The sequence below is a fragment of the Sceloporus undulatus genome, chromosome 9, assembly GCF_019175285.1.
Source record: "Sceloporus undulatus isolate JIND9_A2432 ecotype Alabama chromosome 9, SceUnd_v1.1, whole genome shotgun sequence".
Lineage (NCBI taxonomy): Eukaryota > Metazoa > Chordata > Lepidosauria > Squamata > Phrynosomatidae > Sceloporus > Sceloporus undulatus.
In genome coordinates, this window is record NC_056530.1 from 332,437 (window position 1) to 351,689 (window position 19,253).

Here is a 19,253-nt window from a genome sequence, read left to right on the forward strand (position 1 = left end):
TATCTTTGTTTCACTCACCAGCCCACATAATCTATCTCCCTTTACTACTACAGCTATTCTCAGTTTCTCTTGGACCGGTGGGGGGTTCAGGCTTTTTTCCTGCCTGAGCAGCAAACACACATCCATTCCCACACCCTTCCCAGGTTTGATCTTTTGTTTTGAATGCCCTGTTTAAACAAGTTGTCCATTTTCTCCAACTTTCCGGTGCAATCGCTGCACTCCCAACATGGAACAAATATATCAGCTTTTCAAAATAATAAGTGCCGAAGTGAGCGGAAGCCCTGTCCCGTCTGTCATCTCTGTGATTGATATTTAAATGGAAGGGATCGTAAATCAATGGTCGCCCTTCAAGGGAGCTTTTTGGCTGTGCCGAGCTCCCAGAGAGAGGCTGAGATCGTGTCACTCACAATGAAGTCAGAACCACTTCCAGCCGAGGCTGTGTAAAATTATATCCACAGAGAGAAAGTGCATAGGTATTTGAAGTGCAAACAAAGGAAGTCCTTCAACTTTAAAACAGCTCCTTAGATGCATTTTCAGTTGAGAGAGGATTCAGATGCCATCATGGCTATTTGCTTGAGTAAAGGTATGCTGCCTAGATTCTTGGATTTGAAGTGCAGCCTCCTTCTGTATGCAGCTGTCTCTCTGAGTATAGAAAGATATACTGTAGTCCCTCCACATTTGCTGGGGTTAGGGATGAAAGGCCACTGTGAATGTGGAAAAACCACAAATAGAAAACACCATTCTTTTTACCTGAGAGAATACTTCTCTAGGAATCTCCAGGTCCTCCAATGCAACTCTATGGTCAACATCTGCCAGAAGTTGATCATAGAATCATGCTGGAGGACCTACAGTTGCCTAGAGAAGTGTTTTCGCTAGGAGCTTCTAGGTTCTCCCGCACAACTCTATGGTCAACTTTTGACAGAGTTGCGCTGGAGGACCTAGAGATTCCTAGAGAGAACATATGGCTGAAAACCGCAAATAATCAAATCCGCAAAAGTCAAAGGTACAAACGTGGAGGGCCAGCTGTAAAGGAACCCTTCAGCACCTTTGAGATTGACTGAACTAGTCACTGTGGTTAACCGAGGCTGACCGACTTAATTCAGATAGTCCCAAAGCTGCTACAGGATTGTCTCTCAGCATAGTTTAGTTTCCACCATCTTCCCTTTCCTGTACCACTTCAGGAGACGCCAGAAGATGCAGGGAAGGAAGATGCTGGAATTAAAATTATGCCCATAAATAAATACCTGTCAGGGGCTTCCCATTGCAGCTTATGTGCTGAACGTACTAAGAGATATGGCTGGAAATAGTTTGTAGCTGATCACTGTCATTTGATGATAACTGAAGTGGGTTGCTGTATGGTAAATAGTTCATTTGAGTTTGTCAAAAATGGCTCTCTTACTTGAGAAAGAGAGGGGTAGAGGTGGTTTGAGAAGGGAAATTATAATAACACTCCACCTACTGAACATGGGATCCCTAAACAGGATGCCTTCGGAATACATTACCTTCAAATATTTGATCTGTACATAATGTGGCACAGGATATTTTCATTACTGTTCATTCCAAGTTAGAAAGATGGGCTATGCTTGGTCCTTGGTGCTTAGGAACAACAACATATTTAATAAATGAATTAAATAGTTTTAGTATTGTGCATTATCAGTATAATCTGAAAGAAAACCTCAGGGGCATAGTTAAGAAAAATACCTTGAAATTAGAATAAAACAGAGTTTCTGGCCTGTTACTGAAACCTCTTGGAGCTCTGAAGTTCAGTTTTAAAACATGATCTTTCTTTCAGACCCCTCTAGGACTATGACTCTGATCTTGATCTACTGGCCTTTAGCAGACCTACAAAGGGAGCGTTAAATATGCTGTGAAACTGGACTTCGGGTCTCTGCAAAACATCTGCGTGTGGTCTTGCCGCATCAAGACTACAGGTAAGAGCATTTTCTTACCTTCTGTTCTTTTTATGAAGAAGAGGCTATAGATCATCACTGGAGCACATAGAAGGTATGCAAAGGTAAGGTTGAATCCTCCACCATAGAATCATGGAATAATACAGTTGGAAGAGACCGCAAGGGCCATCCAGTCCAACCCACTGCCATGCAGGAAATCCAAATCAAAGCATCCCCGACAGATGGCCATCCATCCTCTGCTTAAAGACCTCCAAGGAAGGAGACTCCACTACACTCTGAGGAAGGAGTGTGTTCCACTGTCGAACAGCCCTTACTCTCAGGAAGTTCCTCCTAATGTTGAGGTGGAATCTCTTTTCCTGGAGCTTGCATCCATTGCTCCGGGTCCTAGTCTCTGGAGCAGCAGAAAACAAGCTTTCTCCCTCCTCAATATGACATCCCTTCAAATATTTAAACAGGGCTATCATATCACCTCTTAACCTTCTCTTCTCCAGGCTGAACATCCCCAGCTCCCTAAGTCGTTCCTCATAGGGCATGGTTTCCAGCACTCACAGTGGATGGTTCTGGACATGGTGAACTGATGGTCTGACGATGTTAGTATCTGAAATCTCACATGTATATTACCCAATTCCCAATTTTCTGTCTCTGTCCTGCATTTAAAATCACACCCTACCATCATGTCCAGAAAACTGATACAGCAAACACATGCAAACAGTAGAATCACCCACTTTTCCTATGTGTCCATCTAATGGGGGGTCCTGTGTGGCTATCCAAACTGATTTCAGTTTGGATTTTAAAAGGTGTGTTGCAGTAATGGTATCAAACCAGGGCAGTGGAGCTACACAGTGGAGCTGGGATACAGCCCTGGTGTAGATTCAACCTGGGATACCCAAAACACTGTATCGATCTATGGGATATTATCCTTACTGCTCCATTGCTTTCTGCAGTCATTACATGGGGGTGTTATTTAGTCTATTATTACTATAGTTATTACTATCATCACCAGCAAACATAACAATAAAATGACTTTGAGACAATTAAGCAAGCAACAAACCTAGTTTTTTGGTGGGTTTTTTTTTGGGGGGGGGGGGGCTATGTGACTACATTTTAGAAGAGTTTGTTTCTGACGTTTCACCAGCAACTGTGGCTGGCATCTTCAGAGAATGCTGGCAAAACATCAGAAATAAACTATTCTAGGACATAGCTATATAGCCCAAAAAACCCATAGAAAACTATAGATGCTGGCCATGAAAGTCTTTGACTTCACAAGCAGCAAACTGATACTAAAACCACCAGAGTTCCATAGAGTGCAGTAGAGACTCAGTAAATAGGATGCTGCCAATGTCCTTTGACACAACATAACTTTCAGTTCTGTTATCAATTGCTCAACATGAAGATTTTCTTCAGGGTACTGTTGCTTTGGTGCCATTACAGAAGAGGCCATGGTTTTTCTCTTATCATATGATGCTACAGAATCAGAGAGAGGGTAGCTGGGGAAGATCTTAGCAAATAGAAGCCATGAAAAGTGCAGTGGGTTTGAAAATCTGTGCAGAAGTATATCAGCTACTGCATGGTCTTAGCAGATTGGTCAACTACCCTCCTCATATCTCCCATCTCCAGTCTTATTCTTATTCCTCGCAGGTCAAGATATCAATAATGAAAAAACCACAAGGTACCTGAGATTGCCCCAGACAACTTGCTGGATATTGCACAAACAAACACCCTCCCACCCACCATGCCTCAGATCACTAACTGCAGTCCATCAATCTCCATGTTCAGGGCAGCAATTTTTGTCTTTGAAGGTGCTCTGCAAGGTTTAGTGAGTTAATAGTGTGGAACACAAAGAGTCCTCTGGGTATGGCTCACATTGCTGCGTGACGTAAGCCCTTTGGTGTGCCGCTCAAGCCAAGCATGTCTGAGAGAGCTCCCATGCACATCTGCAAGGGATGCTCTAACCACCTGTTTGTTAGTCCCATGAACAGAATGTGTTCCTATGTTTTATGGAAGACATTTATTCAAGCCCACATGCAACTATCTTTTTAATTCCAGCTGCTGAGGACCAAGGAGTAAGGGACTGCTTGCTTGCCTTCCGGGTAGCATCTAGTTGTGCCACTGTGGGGAAAAGGCTTTTTTGTTGTGCACCTTCAAGTCATTTCCAACTTACTGAGACCCTAAGGCAAAGCTATCATGAGGTTTGTTCAGAGGAGGTTTCCTTTTGCCTTCTGAAGAGAAATCTAGTGTGTCTCACCTTCAAACTGCCCTGATTCAGCAAGGAACCCATTTATCCTTTGTCGTCTCGCTTTTTCAATCACCTTTAAAATGTTTCTCATCTCACTTTCCCCCTTTGTCCTCAGCTTACTTTGGTTGTGGAAACTGAGTTCAAAGTGTAAAAGGAGGTTTCACTCCATTAACCCAATAGGCTCCGGCAAAAGCAAACTGCTGTAGTTTCTCTTAGCTTGTTTGCTCTTATTCGCAACTTTTGCCATTTTGGCCCCATTCTGATGTTTCAGTTTTCATCTGTGAAATGTTGAAGGGTATGGGATATGTATGGTATTGCTATACTTAAGAAAGGAGTACAATGCATATGGTTGGTGGTACTTTTGCTGCTGGTTTCAATTTTGAATCCATCTTATGATATACGATTAAGTGTTGCTCAAACTCAGACATTTTGACCACAATTCTGTGCTTTATGTATGATAGGAGAGAGAGCAGAATGTAGTAGTTTGAGCATTGGACTACAGCTCTGGAAGCCAGGGTTCAAATCTCTGTTTAGTCATGGAAACCCACTGTGTGATCTTGGGCAGGTCACACTCTCTCAGCTTCAGAGGAAGGGGAAAGCAACCCTCCCCTCAAATTCTGCTAAGAAAACGCTATGATAGGTTTGCCTTAAGGTCGGAAACAATTTGAAGGCACAAACCAATAAGTCTGTACTACAAAATTAAAGGGATCAAACTGTTGTGTTATAGTTCAATACCCCAGGATAGGAAATGTTTTAAAAATGTAGATTTTTTTTCTCCATCCTTGACAGAAAAACGGAAGTCTTGGGAAATCAACACAGAACAAAATTGTCAACTGCCATGCAATTTTCACTCCATTGCAAGGACAAAAAGACAAACACATATTGTCCTGTTCTTTTCAGTTTCATTGCAATTACAGCAGCAACAACAACAACAACAAAAGTATTTTGCAGGGGGGAAATTATTTGCACAAAATACATTTTTATGTGATACTTTTTGCACATTGAGCAAAATATTTTTTGTGCAAAAATTGCTATCATGAAATGCTCACAAAATTTTTGAAATGTGACTATTTTAAAAATAAGATGTTCATAATCTGACCCATCGGGGAGAACACTTTTCAAATGTGTAATTCTTGCATACGAAAAGGAAGTAAGCAAAGCTTTCCCGGCTGTAGGAATGGAAGCTTTTTGAGGTAGCTAGGAATCTCGAATGAGAGAGGACTGTCAGGAGATCCTTCCATAGCTCCGTACTTGGTTTCTTTTGTTGTTAAAGACTCTGTTTGAGGCCTTGGGAAATCTTTTTGCTTTCACATGACACTGTTTGAGGCCTCAGAAAACCTTTTTCTTTCACATGAGCCTCTCTAGAATGGATTTACTATTCAATCAGGCCTTTGTCTGGCCTGTTTGTTGAGATTGGAAATGTGACGGCAGCGGGCTGCCATATTGCCAAACGGCAAAAGCAGCGTTCGCCTGGCATGCATTTTGACAGCTTGAGATGCAGCCAGTTTCCATAGTTGAAAACGCTCAGGCTAAGTATGGCTGCTGGTTCTAGGTTGGTATTCTTCTTTGCCTGCCCTCCCCATCGGCTCCGAGAGACAGATTATTTGAAACAGGTTTCTCCGAGACAAACTGCCTCAAGTCACTGCTCTTCCCTGAATACATTGCTGAGGAAGTTGAATATGAACTTCCCAAATTCAGCTTTTGGCTCATCTGTGAATAAGACAAGGTTGCCTTGGTTGAACCTATTACGGCTGCATCTACAAACCCCAGGATCTCATAGCACTGAGACATGGCAATTAAAACAGTGTCAAACTGGATTACTTCTGCAGTGCAGATGCAGCCTGCCTCTCAGCTTAAAATGACATGATGGGATTGCTTCAAGGGTGAAATAAGAATTGTGCCAGGACTTTATACCTGTAAAAGTGACATAGAAATAAATAATAGTCATAATGGGAGGTGAAGCTGTTCCAAGATGGAGCGACACAATCCTGCAGTCGGAGGTGCTGTGTAAATGCATCCATTTTCCATTCTGTTTTACCACCAACTGCGCCGTGCGTTTAGGTAATGTGTAGTTTAATGCTCCAAACTCTGCCTGCAACCTGCTATTTGAAGGCTAGCAGTTTCTCGCTTTTTCTCGCTGGTGCTGCGGCATAAACAATGTCCTTCTCCCTATGTAATGCCAAAGGAAGGTGTTATCTACCCTTGGGCTCTTTTAGTCCCTTGCCTTATTTTTATGCTTTTTCTTGAGAGATAAAGTATATTCACCCCAGTCTCATCTCTTGATCTTCTGGAAAGAAGCTGGACAATAATATTTTAGGAGGTTCAAGATCAGGTTACAGTCTTATCATAACAGCACCCAGAAGAGGCTACAGCTACAGGAGGGGAAACTCCATCCACATAATGTTCAGTCTTATGTCTGCTTCACCTTGACCACAAGATATCAACTTGAGGCACAGTTATTGAAGAGCAAAGAACACAACTAGGTTTAACTCTGGCTATACAGTGGCATAGTAAAATGGTGTCCCTTATTGGAAGTAACACCTGCAATGGCACACTTTTTCAGGTGTAACGTTCTGAACTTGCTAAATCACAATTTGCCACACTGTGAACTAAGCCAGCTCACTCCTCTCTCGTCTTAGATACCAACTTTGGTGCAACAATCCTACTTGGGCTGTTACCCATTAAAGCCCCAAATGGGAAACGGTTAAATGCTGTGGATTAAACTAAATCACAGTGCCCCATTTTACATTTATGATACAAGGTATGGTATGTTCTTGGAAGATCTTGGAAGCTAAGCAAGGTGAGCTAAGGTTAGCACTTGGATGGGAGGCTGCCAAGGAGCACCGGGTGCTGTAGATGCAGATTCAAATGCAGATTCAACCCTCCATGGATATCTTCAAAGCAGCAAGGTTCCTTTGCAAGACTTTGCTTCTGGTGTTGCCCTGCACCATTTTTAATAGGGACTTACAAGTCATACATTCCCAGTCTCTCAGCCCCACAAGGTTTGCAGCCCCTGGCATTAGGACAGAAGAGGAGGTGGCAGCAAATAATCTGTGAATAGTCAAATCCGCAAAAGTCAAATGCGCAAATGCGAACGATCAACTGTATTCACATTGCTGAACTCACCCTTTTGCCAAATAGTTTCAGCACTTTGGACAGTTGCTTTAATGCTATCTAATTCTTGGGCTGGATTCCCATCAGCCCTAACATGGGAACCACCAGCTAGCACATTGATCTGTGGTGGTCGACAAGGAGTCTGCATGGACTGCCAGGGTTTGTTTTGGTTTTTTAAGACCAAACATGTCTGGAGGTCTACCTATGGTTGTGAAACACAGGTATTTTATGACAGTAAACTGTGCTGGAGGTGGGTAGGATGCAACCTATTTAAATGGTGAATGACCACTTCTAGATGTTTCTAAAAAAACAGTGCGCCCTTTTTAATAGCCGAAAAGGGGTACTCTGTGGAGTTTGGAGTAGAGCCACAAAGCAGGCTGATGTTGGGGCTGCATGCAGCCTCAGGACCACACTTTTCATCTAGCCTATCTAGTACTATAGTTTTTTGTGGGTTTTTCTTGTTATGTGGCCATGTTCTGGAAGTGTTTATTCCTGATGCTTCGCCAGCATCTGTGGCTGGCATCTTCAGAGAATGAAGAATGAAGATTTTGGAAGCATTCTCTGCAGATGCCAGCCACAGATGCTGGTGAAATGTCAGGAATAAGCTCTTCTAGAGCATGGCCACATAGCCCGAAAAACCCACAAAAACTATGGATGCCAGCCATGAAAGCCTTCAACTTCACCTATCTAGTCCTGTTTGACATGTTAAGAGGTATTGTAACACCATTGAGACTTAACTAAGAGAAAGATGTTTGCAGCATAAGCTTTTGTAGACTGAATCTCCTTCATCGAATGCATGAAGTGGCTAAGGACAGACATTTATACGCATGAATGACCCAGTCGTGTGTGAGAACAGTAACAGAAATGCAAAGCCTGTGGGCATGATGGTATGGTGCCAAGTTCAGTCTTAACAATGATTGTTGAGGGATGAGGTGGGAGGAAAGATACTGACTAACACCAGGATGAGTGGGTGCTCATATGAATGGTTGAGGGACTTCTTGGAATATAGCATGTTGCTCGCTAGAAAGGAGATGTGATAAAATAGGCACCTCATGAATTACAATATGTACACTCTACCAGGTTACGGGCATGAAACTACAGGAGAGCAGTGGAGAATAGGGGGACTTGGAGATGTCTCATCCATAGGGTCCCCATGAGTCAGGGTTGACTTGGGGGCAGTTAACAACAGCAACAAGCCAAGAATCCATTGTCACTATTCAGCCCACTATCGATGGAGTGGAGTTTGTGGATATATCCCAACTCTGCTGTTTCTTATTGAAATTGCGTTTGATCTAAGAACAATCTTGCTAGATGGGGCTGGGCAGATGTCTCTGGAACCAATGGACGTATAGCCTAAAAACGATGATGATAATGACGATGATGACGATGACGATGATGATGATGATGATGATGATGATGATGATAGCCATCCTATGTGTGGTTTTGCCCTGGCACTTGTTATTCAGTAGAATACTATGTCTGCTATGTCTTAGATATCACAGGTAGAAGCCTGTAATAGAATCAGCCTCTGTAAATCTGTCTTGTCCTTTAAATTTTTGTCAAAGTTTGTAACCACTGTCAGTGAATTCCATAACTGAATTATACATTGTGCAGAGAAAAACTGCAGTTGTACCACAACAGAATCCTATTGTTAAAGTATTTACTTCCACACTGAGCAGCAGAACCTAATGAAGATTGCTAGCTACAATGGATGCTCCCTAGGCTAGTATTGATGGAGCTTGGGAAGAGAAGCAGGGAGAAGACAGCCAGTTGACAATCATCAGTCTTGCCGTTACTTCTTTCAAATGGTACAGTTTTGAAAGAATCATATTAAGACATTTTTCGAGGGGTTATATAAGCTGCCGTGTTGAACGGCAGATTAGAAATCGATGAAATAAGTAAAGAGGTTTCAGGCCCGTTTAGTGGTTTAATCTTCCGTTCCTCCTGTAAGCATATGTTTTATGTTATGTCGAAATTGCAGTGGCCCTGGAGATGAGTCAATAAAAATCATTCATCATCATCATCATCATAGTCACATTCTGTGCTGTAGCAAAACCTTGTTCCCATTTCTCAGAATCCTGGCAGGACATTGCTGGCTGTCCCAATTCCAGCCCTCAGCAGCAGTCGGCGTTCTGATACAGCGGAGGAGAAGGAGCCAGAAGGAGCAGGAAAATTGCTTGCACAAAATAGAGATGTTATGAATCCAACAGCAACACTAAACCTGAGCTTGTTGACAGCCAGGAGCCCATTGAACTGGAAACTCTGGACACAAATCCCTCTGACAAACTGCCTCATGTTAGATTATCATAGTACAGGGGGATGCTTGGTTTCTGCTGGAGTTTGGTTCCAGGATCCCCATGGATATCAAAATCTCTGGATGCACAAGTCTCATTATATACAGTGGCATAGTAAAATGGTGTCCCTTATATAAAATGACAAATCGAGGTTTGCGAAGTCAAAGGTTTTCATGGTCGGCATCCATAGTTTTTTGTGGCTTTTGGGGGCTCTGTGGCCATGTTCTAGAAGAGTTTATTCCTGACGTTTTGCCAGCATCTGTGGCTGGCTAGCGAAACATCAGGAATAAACTCTTCAAGAATGTGGCCACATAGCCCAAAAAACCCAGAACAAACTATAAATCAAGGTTGTTTTTGGAATATATACAGTTGGTCCTTCACCTTTGCAGCTTTGACTTTTGCCGATTTGATTAATATCTTCTCTCTAGGAATCTCTTAAGTCCTCCAGTGCAATTCTGCTGGAAGTTAATTGTAGAGTTTTGCTGGAGAACTTAGATGTTCTTAGAGAAAAGGCTTTTCTAGGCATTTGTAGGTCCTCCAGCATGATTCTGTGATCAACTTTTGGCTGGTGTTGACCATAGAGTTGCACTGGAGGACCTGGAGATTCCTAGAGAGGTGGTCTCTTAGGTAAAAAGAATGGTGTATTTTATTTACAGTTTTCCCACATTCACGGGGGTCCTTCACCTCGAACCCCAGTAGATGTGGAGGGACCACTGTATATGTGTGTGTGTGTGTGTGTGTTGAATATTTTCAAGCTGTGGATGACTGAATCCATGGATGAAAAAAGTCTGTGTTTATGGAGGGCCGACTGTAGTTGTTTCCCTGCATAGGGAACATGCAGGCAAGAAGCAATGTGTTATTTCCTCTAACTGTCCCAATTTGACAGCGACAGCCCCGGTCAGCCTACTGTCATCCCATTTTTCAGCTCCCTTTTCTTTCTTCTCACTTTCCCTCTTCATCATTAGCTTAATTTCACTCAATAAACTCAATAGGGCAGAATCTTGACCTTCCCAGTAGGCTCAAGCAAAAGCAAACTGCTGCAGCCTTTTCTGACTTGCCTGTTCTTCCTCATCCATAACTTTCGCCTTATGACCCCATACTACTGGTGTCCTGTGTTTCATCCAAAATGCTGAAGGGTAAGATGAATGCAAAACAAGGCATAACAGTGCATAGTGCATAATTGATGCAAAGAAGGAGAATGCTAGGAGTCAGATGCAGGGCAGAGGACTATTCTTTTAAGATACTGACTATCCCTTTAAGCCCACGTTCCTAAACTCTTCTGCCTTTGCTTGGCCAGCCTGAGAAGAAAGAACTAGAATAGGAACAGTGTCTGAAGCTTGCTTCTGTTGCAGGCCTCTCTTTACCACAGTCCTCTGGCCATTGCTCCTTGCTGGCCATTGTATCAATGTGGTCTTAGGGAAATGTTTATATATGTGGAAAATAAGTGGGTTGCATGAACCCTTGTGGGATTATATAGATATCATATCTCACATAAATATAAACATGGAGAAAATTACAATAGAATTGAAAACTGCACATTACATGAGAGCTTTGCAAGTTGATTTTTCAGTGTTTTCGTTTTGAAGCAGTTATGGTTGGGGCTTCAGATTTGACTGGAGAAGCATTTTAACATTTCCCTTGTTGCCGTTTTCTATATTGAAGTGTGTGTACATTGTGTGTGTACACACAAAAAGATAGGTATGGTCCAAATACCAGTTTCCTTACCAAACAGGATCAAATTCAGAATCCTCCATGGCTGCTTTGAAGTAAAAACTAAAATCACTAGGATACCTATTCCCATTTCTAACCCATAACATTTGGTTCAGGTTGCTTGCTTTAAGGTGGCATTATGAATCCGTAATGTCTCACCTGACAGGTTCCTTCAGTCTCCGCAAGCATTGGAGCATATTATTGCAGACATAAGGACTAGAAGCCTGCTTTAATGGATCACTCCTCTATGTTTTTAACTGTATTGTTTTTAAATGTTGTCAAGCCACTCTGAGTCCCAGTTCTGGGAAAAGAGTGGCATACAAAGATGATGATGATGATGATGATGATGATGATGAATGAAGTCTGGTTTCTTTTTGAAATACTGCAATTTTAAGGAGAGTTTCTCTATCTAATATGGCTTTCCGACACCCCCACAAAACCTCTGTATACCCATTGCCCTATGGTTAAAAGTAAAATGTATCCTGAAGGCAGGAAAATGGAGTGCCCTGAGATTAAAAATCCCATTTGCGGGTTTCCAGCGGTGATTCCTCTCTCTAGTCAGTTCCAGATCTCTCTGGTTAGCCTTCTGGTGCAGCCGCATGCGGAGACTTGGTTCCAAACCTAGATGAGAAAATAATTTATTTGCCACAGAGTTTGTAAGGCAACGCTGAAGCTGAAGTGTGTGGTTACCGCTCCGTCCGTCTGTGCACAGAGCACCCCTTCAAAGTAATAAATTGACCACTTTGTCTTGGGATGGAGCTTTGTTGATGTTTAGAGGGAATATGTAAGTGGGTGTATACGTCACATCTTGGCAAAAGACAATCAAAGTATTCAAGCTGCGGGCAGGAGCCTTGGGACAGAAAGTGGGAGACAGCCTGGGCTTGGAGAAGGAGGCATTTCAGAGGCAGGCAGGTGAGTTAAAGACGGGCCTTGGGGTGCCGTGTGGGGTGGTTGCGTCTCTTTCTCCCACTGGGAGGAGAAAGGGAATAAGAAAGAGAAAAGAGACAGCTTCTTTCCACATGTATATTTAGGGGAATAGAGAGACGGGGCTAGATTTCACATTCCTTTTCCTTTGAGACCATTCAGTGTTATTACCAGGCTAAAAGAGAACTATCCAAATGCCCAACATCTGTGCTAACTGGGTTTGGAGAAAGAAGGAAGAAAGGGCCTAGCCAAAATAAAGCTGCTTCAGGTCATTTTGGAGGTATGATGTTTAAATGACACACGCATCTTAAGAGGCCAGAAGTTGCACCAAAGCTGTGCTCCAGGAGAGGAGCCTGGCTTTGGCATGGCTCCTGGCCTCTTAGGATGCATGCATCAATTAAACAGCCTACCTCCAAATTGACCCCAAGCAGCTTTGTTTTGGCCGGTCTGTCTGAGCCCAAAGCCATTGTTGTGATGCATGCAACAATGCTCCTTATGTTGGTAGTCGCTTTCTTAGGAGTATCTTTGAAAGAATGCAAAATCTTGAAATTGTTTATTCATATTAGAATTCAGGATAATGGAGACTTAATCTGTAATAATACATTTTCAAAGTGAGAATCCTTATGGCCGGCATCCATAGTTTTTTGTGGGTTTTTTTGGGCTATGTGGCCATGTTCTAGAAGAGTTTATTCCTGATGTTTCACCAGTATCTGTGGCTGGCATCTTCAGAGAAGATGCCAGCCACAGATGCTGGTGAACGATCAGGAATAAACTCATCTAGAACATGGCCACATATCCCCCAAAACCCACAAAAAACGTGTAGACTGTGTTGTGTGGTGTAGCCCACAAGACACTGGCAGACATTCAGATCTTCAGGAGGAAGGAGGGCTAGCATACACTCAGCAACTGTTTGATGGCATGAAATTAAATCACTAAAGAGGCATGTCCAGGCTCTGATCTGAATTGTATCCTGTCCCTCCATGACCATTTTCCTTCTTTTGTAATTTCCTCCATAGAACTGACAATACATGATTTAAATAACACACACACACATACAAACTTTCTTCTCCTTTGTAGCAGAACCTGTGGTTCTTCTCTCCCTGTAGCTTTGGCCTTTGTTACTGCAGGACACTGTTGCGACAATGCTGTTTTATTGCCAGAAACGACTTAGTCAGCTCAGGTCCCATGGCGTTCATTGGACTACTTTGCCAGGATTCATTTTGTGTCTCCCCATTACTTACCCTTTCCTTGGGGGATCTGCTTTGTGTTTTTCCTTGAAGGCTGGATTTTGTTCCGCTCTTACAGCTCCTCGGGACAAGAGGGTCTGTGTTACAAGCTAGTAAATTCACATTGGCTAGATTCTCCTAACCTCCTAAATCTCCAGTTACAGGATCATTGTCTTGGGATGAAGATCTTCCCAGGGAGCCAAGAACTTTGACTCTTGGTGAATTGTCCCAATTCCTTGTTCTCACAGCTTTACATAAAGCCTGAACACTTTGTGATTTTATACTCGTAAAACCAGGGAATGATAGCATTTCTGTGTTAAAATGTATTTTAGGATTTCCCCTGGAATAGGAAAATAGGGTATGGAAATGAAGGAAGAGGGGAAAGAGATGCATGATTTCAATGAGATTTACATTAGTGAGGATAGACCATTTTGGAGCCAGCAAAGAAACAAGTGTGTGTCCCTGAAATCATTTCAATTTCTTTTCCAATTGGCCAAATGTGAATTTGTTTCTTTGCTTACTTTGTGTACTGCCTTGTTGTTGGAGTCTGCAGAGAATTTGGTTTGTCTTACAAACAGCAAAATTGACAGATCTGGAAAATGTGGTCAGAGTCTCCTGATTTGGAGGCAATGAAGAAGTCGGATATGAATACATGATTGTAGTAGCTAAGTTTTAATAATGGAAAGGTGCTAGGACTTTGTTGTTGTTGTTGTTGTGTGCCTTCCAGTTGTTGCTGACTTATGGAAAGTGTAAAGTGAACCTATCATGGGGTTTTCTTGGCAAGTTTCTTCGGAGAATTTTGCCATTGCCATCCTCTGAGGCTGAGAGAGTGTAACTTCCTGAGGGTCACCCAGTGAGTTTCATGGCCACGTGCGGATTTGAATCCTGTTCTCCAGAGTCATAGTCCAGTGCTCAAACCACTACACCATGCTAGGACATGAGCTTCATTGATTTATATTCAGTGAATGGGACCACACAACTTTATACTATTATGTCTATGGTAGCATGCTCAGAACTAGACAAGATCCTGAACTGTAAGGGTATATTGTTCAATACTAAAGTTAGGATTGTCGATGCCATATTTCCCATTTCTGTGTAAGGCTATGAAAGCTGGATAGTGAAGAAAACTGATAGGGAAAAAAGGGCAACCCATTTGAGATGTGGTGCTGGAGAAGAGTCCTATGGATACCATGGACTGCTAAAAAGAGAAATAAATGGGTCCAAGAACAAATAAAGTCTGAACACTCTCTAGAGTAAACTGAGGCTGTCGTGCTTTGGCCATATCATGAGATGACCCGACTCACTGAAAAAGACAAGGTGGAAGGCAATAGGAAAAAGAGGAAGACCACATTATGGATAGACTCAATCAAAATAGTTACAACCCTAGCTCTACAAGACCTGAACAGAGCGGTTACTGATCTGGCGACTTGGAGGTCTCTCATTTATGGCATCACCAAAAGTCGAAGTCAACTTGACATCAGTTAACAACAAAAGTCATTGGGAGATGTAGTTATGGAGATGTAGCTATGCATGTGTCCCAATGCAAGATCTCTACCACGGCTTTTGGCCATCAACTCATCAGTGCTTTTGCGAGTGATTCGACCTACCTTAACACCCAAGTGTCAAAGTTACTCAAAGTTTGACCTGTTCATGGCTGGGCCGTATGTGAGAATATGCTAGATTCTGCTAAAATTTGGGTTGTGGTTGGGATTAGGGTTGCAAATCTAAATCCAAGATTGCAGTCTTCACGAAGGTAGAAGGAGGCTTTAGGGTTTTGGTTGTTCCCGCCGCTGTTAATCTTATACAGTATTGAGAGCAGAACTGAAAAGTGAGTTCATATTGAGATATGTGTGAGGGAGAATTAGTCAAACATTAAGTAACTCATGAAGCTGAAACAGCACATAATGGTCATCATGTGTTCATTACCTCTTAATATTATAACCTTTAATAATTTCTTTCTATCAGCAGCAGGTTGAAGCTGGATCACTAGTGAAAATAAAAGGGTTAGGAGCTAGTCCCTTCCAACATGTGGGCTCACATTGCAGCCTAGGCAACTGCTGAAAGTTAACAAAAAAGGAGGTGTCTTTTCGTATGTGTTGAAAATCATGTCTAGCTTGAGCCTGGGTCTTTACTATAGAAGTCTGCCATTGATTTTCCATTTCCAAGAGCAAAGTGGAATCAGTTTCACTGTTGCCAGGTGCAATCCCTTTTGCTTTCGCATAGTTATTCAAACTTGTGTTAATTTTGATCTGAGTCTACACCAAGGGTTTTACACACGCATACACATATGCTATTCACACACTTAAGAGCCCTGGTTGCAGAGGAGGATTTTGGCCTATATAAACCAACAGCATGCTTTTCCACACCCAGTTTAAGCTGATTTATTTTAATCTTGGGCTTCATGGGAGGTTGCCAAGGTTCAAAAGGCACTTGTCTCCTCTGTCCCGTCCTTTCATAAACTTCTATGGAGCTAAGTGTTGATGTCCTGGAGACCGAGTGCTATGCCAGATTCTCATCTGTTGAGTAACCAGGGTACAATTGCTTTGATATACTTTGCTGGCATGGGTTCCCAGATCTTCACAGAAAGGAAGGCAGAGCCTGCAAATGAAGCAGTCTGCCCAGCTGAGGCTTGGTAAGCCCTGAGAATGGAAAGAAGCATGTAAAGAGCATATCTGGGGCCAGAACTTGTTGCATCACATTTAGCATATGATGCTGAGACTAGTGCCTCATACCTAGGAAAGCGGCCAGGGTTTGCTTGCCATGGATTCACACTTCAAACATTTACAGTCATGTTTGTGAATCTCTTTTGGAAACATTTGGCATCTTTAACCAGTATCCTCTCCAGATGTGTCTGTGTACTTTTATTGTATACACTCATGTATAAGTCTAGAAATGTAGGTCAAAAAACTGACCCCCCCCCCCAAAAAAAATGAGTTGACTTATCCACAGATTAATCTAAGTACTGTACTTCAGCTCTTAGTTTAAAGAAAGGTCGATCTATCCCCTGGTGAAAGATAAGAGCATCATCTATCTTGGAAGCACCAGTCTCTGCTACTCTCTCATCCATCCAGCCTTAAAAGTGAGCACAAAGAGTTATTATGGCTGCTGTAATTTTGTAAGTTCCTTGACTTTGCTTTGCTTTGCTTCATCCTTTAGATCCTTTGCTGTATGCTCCTAAGTTTTACCCTTGACTTATCCACGGGTCACAGCAAAATCCATAATTTCAGCCCCCAAAACCTTTACCGCTGACTTATACATGAGGTCAACTTATAGTCGAGTATATATGGTATGTTTGTTCTGAGATACACACGTATGAGGGATTCTTAAATTTTGTCTTCACAGATTACTTTCAGTAATGTTCATATGCGTTTCTCTGTGTGTGTTCTGTGCCTTCAAGTCATTTCCAACTTAGAGTGCCAGGGGTTTTCTTGGCACGATCTCTTCAGAGGAGGTTTGCCATTGCCTTCCCCGGAGGTTGAGAGAGGGAGACTTGCCCTAGTTCACCCATTGGGTTTCATGGCAGAGCTGGGAACTGAACCCTGGTCTCCAGAGTCATAGTCCCACACTCAAACCACTACATCATGTTTCAATTCTCACATACTCAACTCAGATGCAAAATGGTTACAGAAGTGCTTAGACCCCTGGCGACTCTCAGCATCGATGTCATCATTTTGTGTCAAGTTGTGTCAAGCTTCTGCAATCCACTCCACCACACACAAAGCCAGGAATGACCCTGCATTGTGGGACCATTGGTCAAAGGTGAGCATGGATCCCCCAGTCCTATCTGTATTTGCACCGTCATTCTGCCGTCTGATGCAAAGTTACTTGTTTCTGCCACGTTTCATAGTACACTGAGTTTTATGGAAGTGGATCCATCACAGGGTTGGCTTGAGTCAACTTGCTTTCTCTGAGGGCCCCTGGTAATTTTCCCCTTGTCTTTTGGAATTTAGGAGACGAAAACCTGTTTTCTGAAACGTTGTTAGATGGGGATTTGTCTGAAGGGGGAAAAGAAGCCAACATTAAGGGATCTCAGCTGTAAAAATATACTTTCATCTTTATAAAAGAAAGCTGAAGGAGGGGAAAAGTCTGAATCAGCAGTTTTATTCCCTTTACCTTGTATGACCTATGCGCTTGTGCTCCCTTGTGATTGGTTTTTTGCTTTTCTTTCATGTTAAGTCAAGTTTAATATGAAGTCGAAGGCTTTCATGGCCAGCATCCATAGTTTTTTTTGGGGTATTTTGGGCTCTGTGGCCATGTTCTAGAAGAGTTTATTCCTGATGTTTCGCCTGCATCTATGGCCAGCATCTACAGAGAATGCATTCTCTGAAGATGCCAGCCACAGAGGCAGATGAAACATCAGGAATAAACTCTTCTGGAACATGGCCACATAGCCCGAAATACCCACAAAAAACCCATCAACTTTAATAGTTAGAACATTAAACTAGAATCTAGCAGACCTGAGTTCAAATCCCTACTCAGTTACGAAGTTCACTGGGTAACCTTCATCCAGTCACATTCTCTCTCAAAGTTGCATTATACATAAGGTTGTTGTAAAGACAAAACATACAGGGATAAAAAACATGTATATTGCCTTCACTGTTAAAATCATAATGTATATTTAGCTGCTTACACAGTACAGGTTGAGTTTCCCTTATCCAAATATTTGAGAACCAAAGTATTTTGGATTTATTTTTATTTAATGTTTATTTTGCACTATTTGTATACACATAATGAGATATCTTGGAGATAAAAACATGGGCCCTTGGTATCTGATTTTGGTGTGGAGGTGAATCTAGAAGCACCTTTGAGATTCACAGGTTTATTTTGACATGAATTTTCACTGATCTCAATCCATGTCTTCAAATAAGCTGAAGGAATATAATATTAAGAAGAATTACACAGTTGTGGACATATGGGATGGGATATATGAAGATGCAGTAAGATGGGATACAGAAAGGTGCAACTTGTGACTCTACTCTTAATGTTTTAAAGATCTTTGCAAGATAATGCAAGTCTTAATGTTGTGGAAAGCCCTTAAAGTCCTTAGTATTGTGGAAAGTCCTAAGTCTCTTAGTGCTGGGATGGAAAGGCAATGTGTTTTGCTTACCTGACAGTCAGTTTTCTTGTACTGGGAAAAATTTCTGGAGATAATTATATTGTTACATGTGTAACCATGATACAAACATGTGTATTGATCTATGTAGTGTGCCAAGAAACTGCTTCCTCCGTTCATACCTTTGCTAATGGTTTGGAAGTTGTGAATATATCACTGAATCTGTCCTACTTCCCAAGTGAGGAACCCTTCCTTGGATTGTTTGGGGTTCCATGATGTACAAGTTGAGTCTCCTTATCCAAAATGCATATAATAATAATATAGTTTATTTGTAACCCGCTTTTCCAAAATTTGATCAAAGTGGCGACCAGAAGTGCTTTGTATTTTGGTTGTTGTTTTTTTAAAAATCTTGGAATACCTGGATTTGCATAGACTTACAAAATGAGATATCTTGGAGATGGGTTTCGGATAAGGGAGACTCGATCTGTAGTGGCATTTCACCTCTGTCTTCTATTCACACCTGAGGCTACTATGGCAAGACTTTCTCTGAGTCTGCTAGAGTCCGTAGGTGTGTTTCAAGAACACATACAGGTCCATTATACCTGTTCTCTTTTTTAAATGGGGAGAAATGAAGAAGGCACACACAGCCAGACAACATACCTTGCACATGGTGCATAAATGTTAATGAGAAAACTTGCACTGTTTTGTTCTCACAGTGGAGTTGCGAAGTATCAAGGAAGCTGCATGCTTTCTTTTTTATTCTTTTACCCTAGGCAGCACCTTTTC

The 19,253-nt window shown here is 42.1% G+C and overlaps 1 protein-coding gene across 1 annotated transcript in view; it reads left to right on the forward strand.

The window, feature by feature from the left end:
- Positions 1-19,253, forward strand: part of COL8A2 (collagen type VIII alpha 2 chain) — a 131,991-nt gene that overhangs the window by 90,909 nt on the left and 21,829 nt on the right. The window contains exon 3 of the mRNA XM_042440607.1: positions 1,793-1,931. The gene's annotated coding sequence lies outside the window, so the exon portion shown is untranslated. The remainder of the gene's footprint in view (positions 1-1,792; positions 1,932-19,253) is intronic.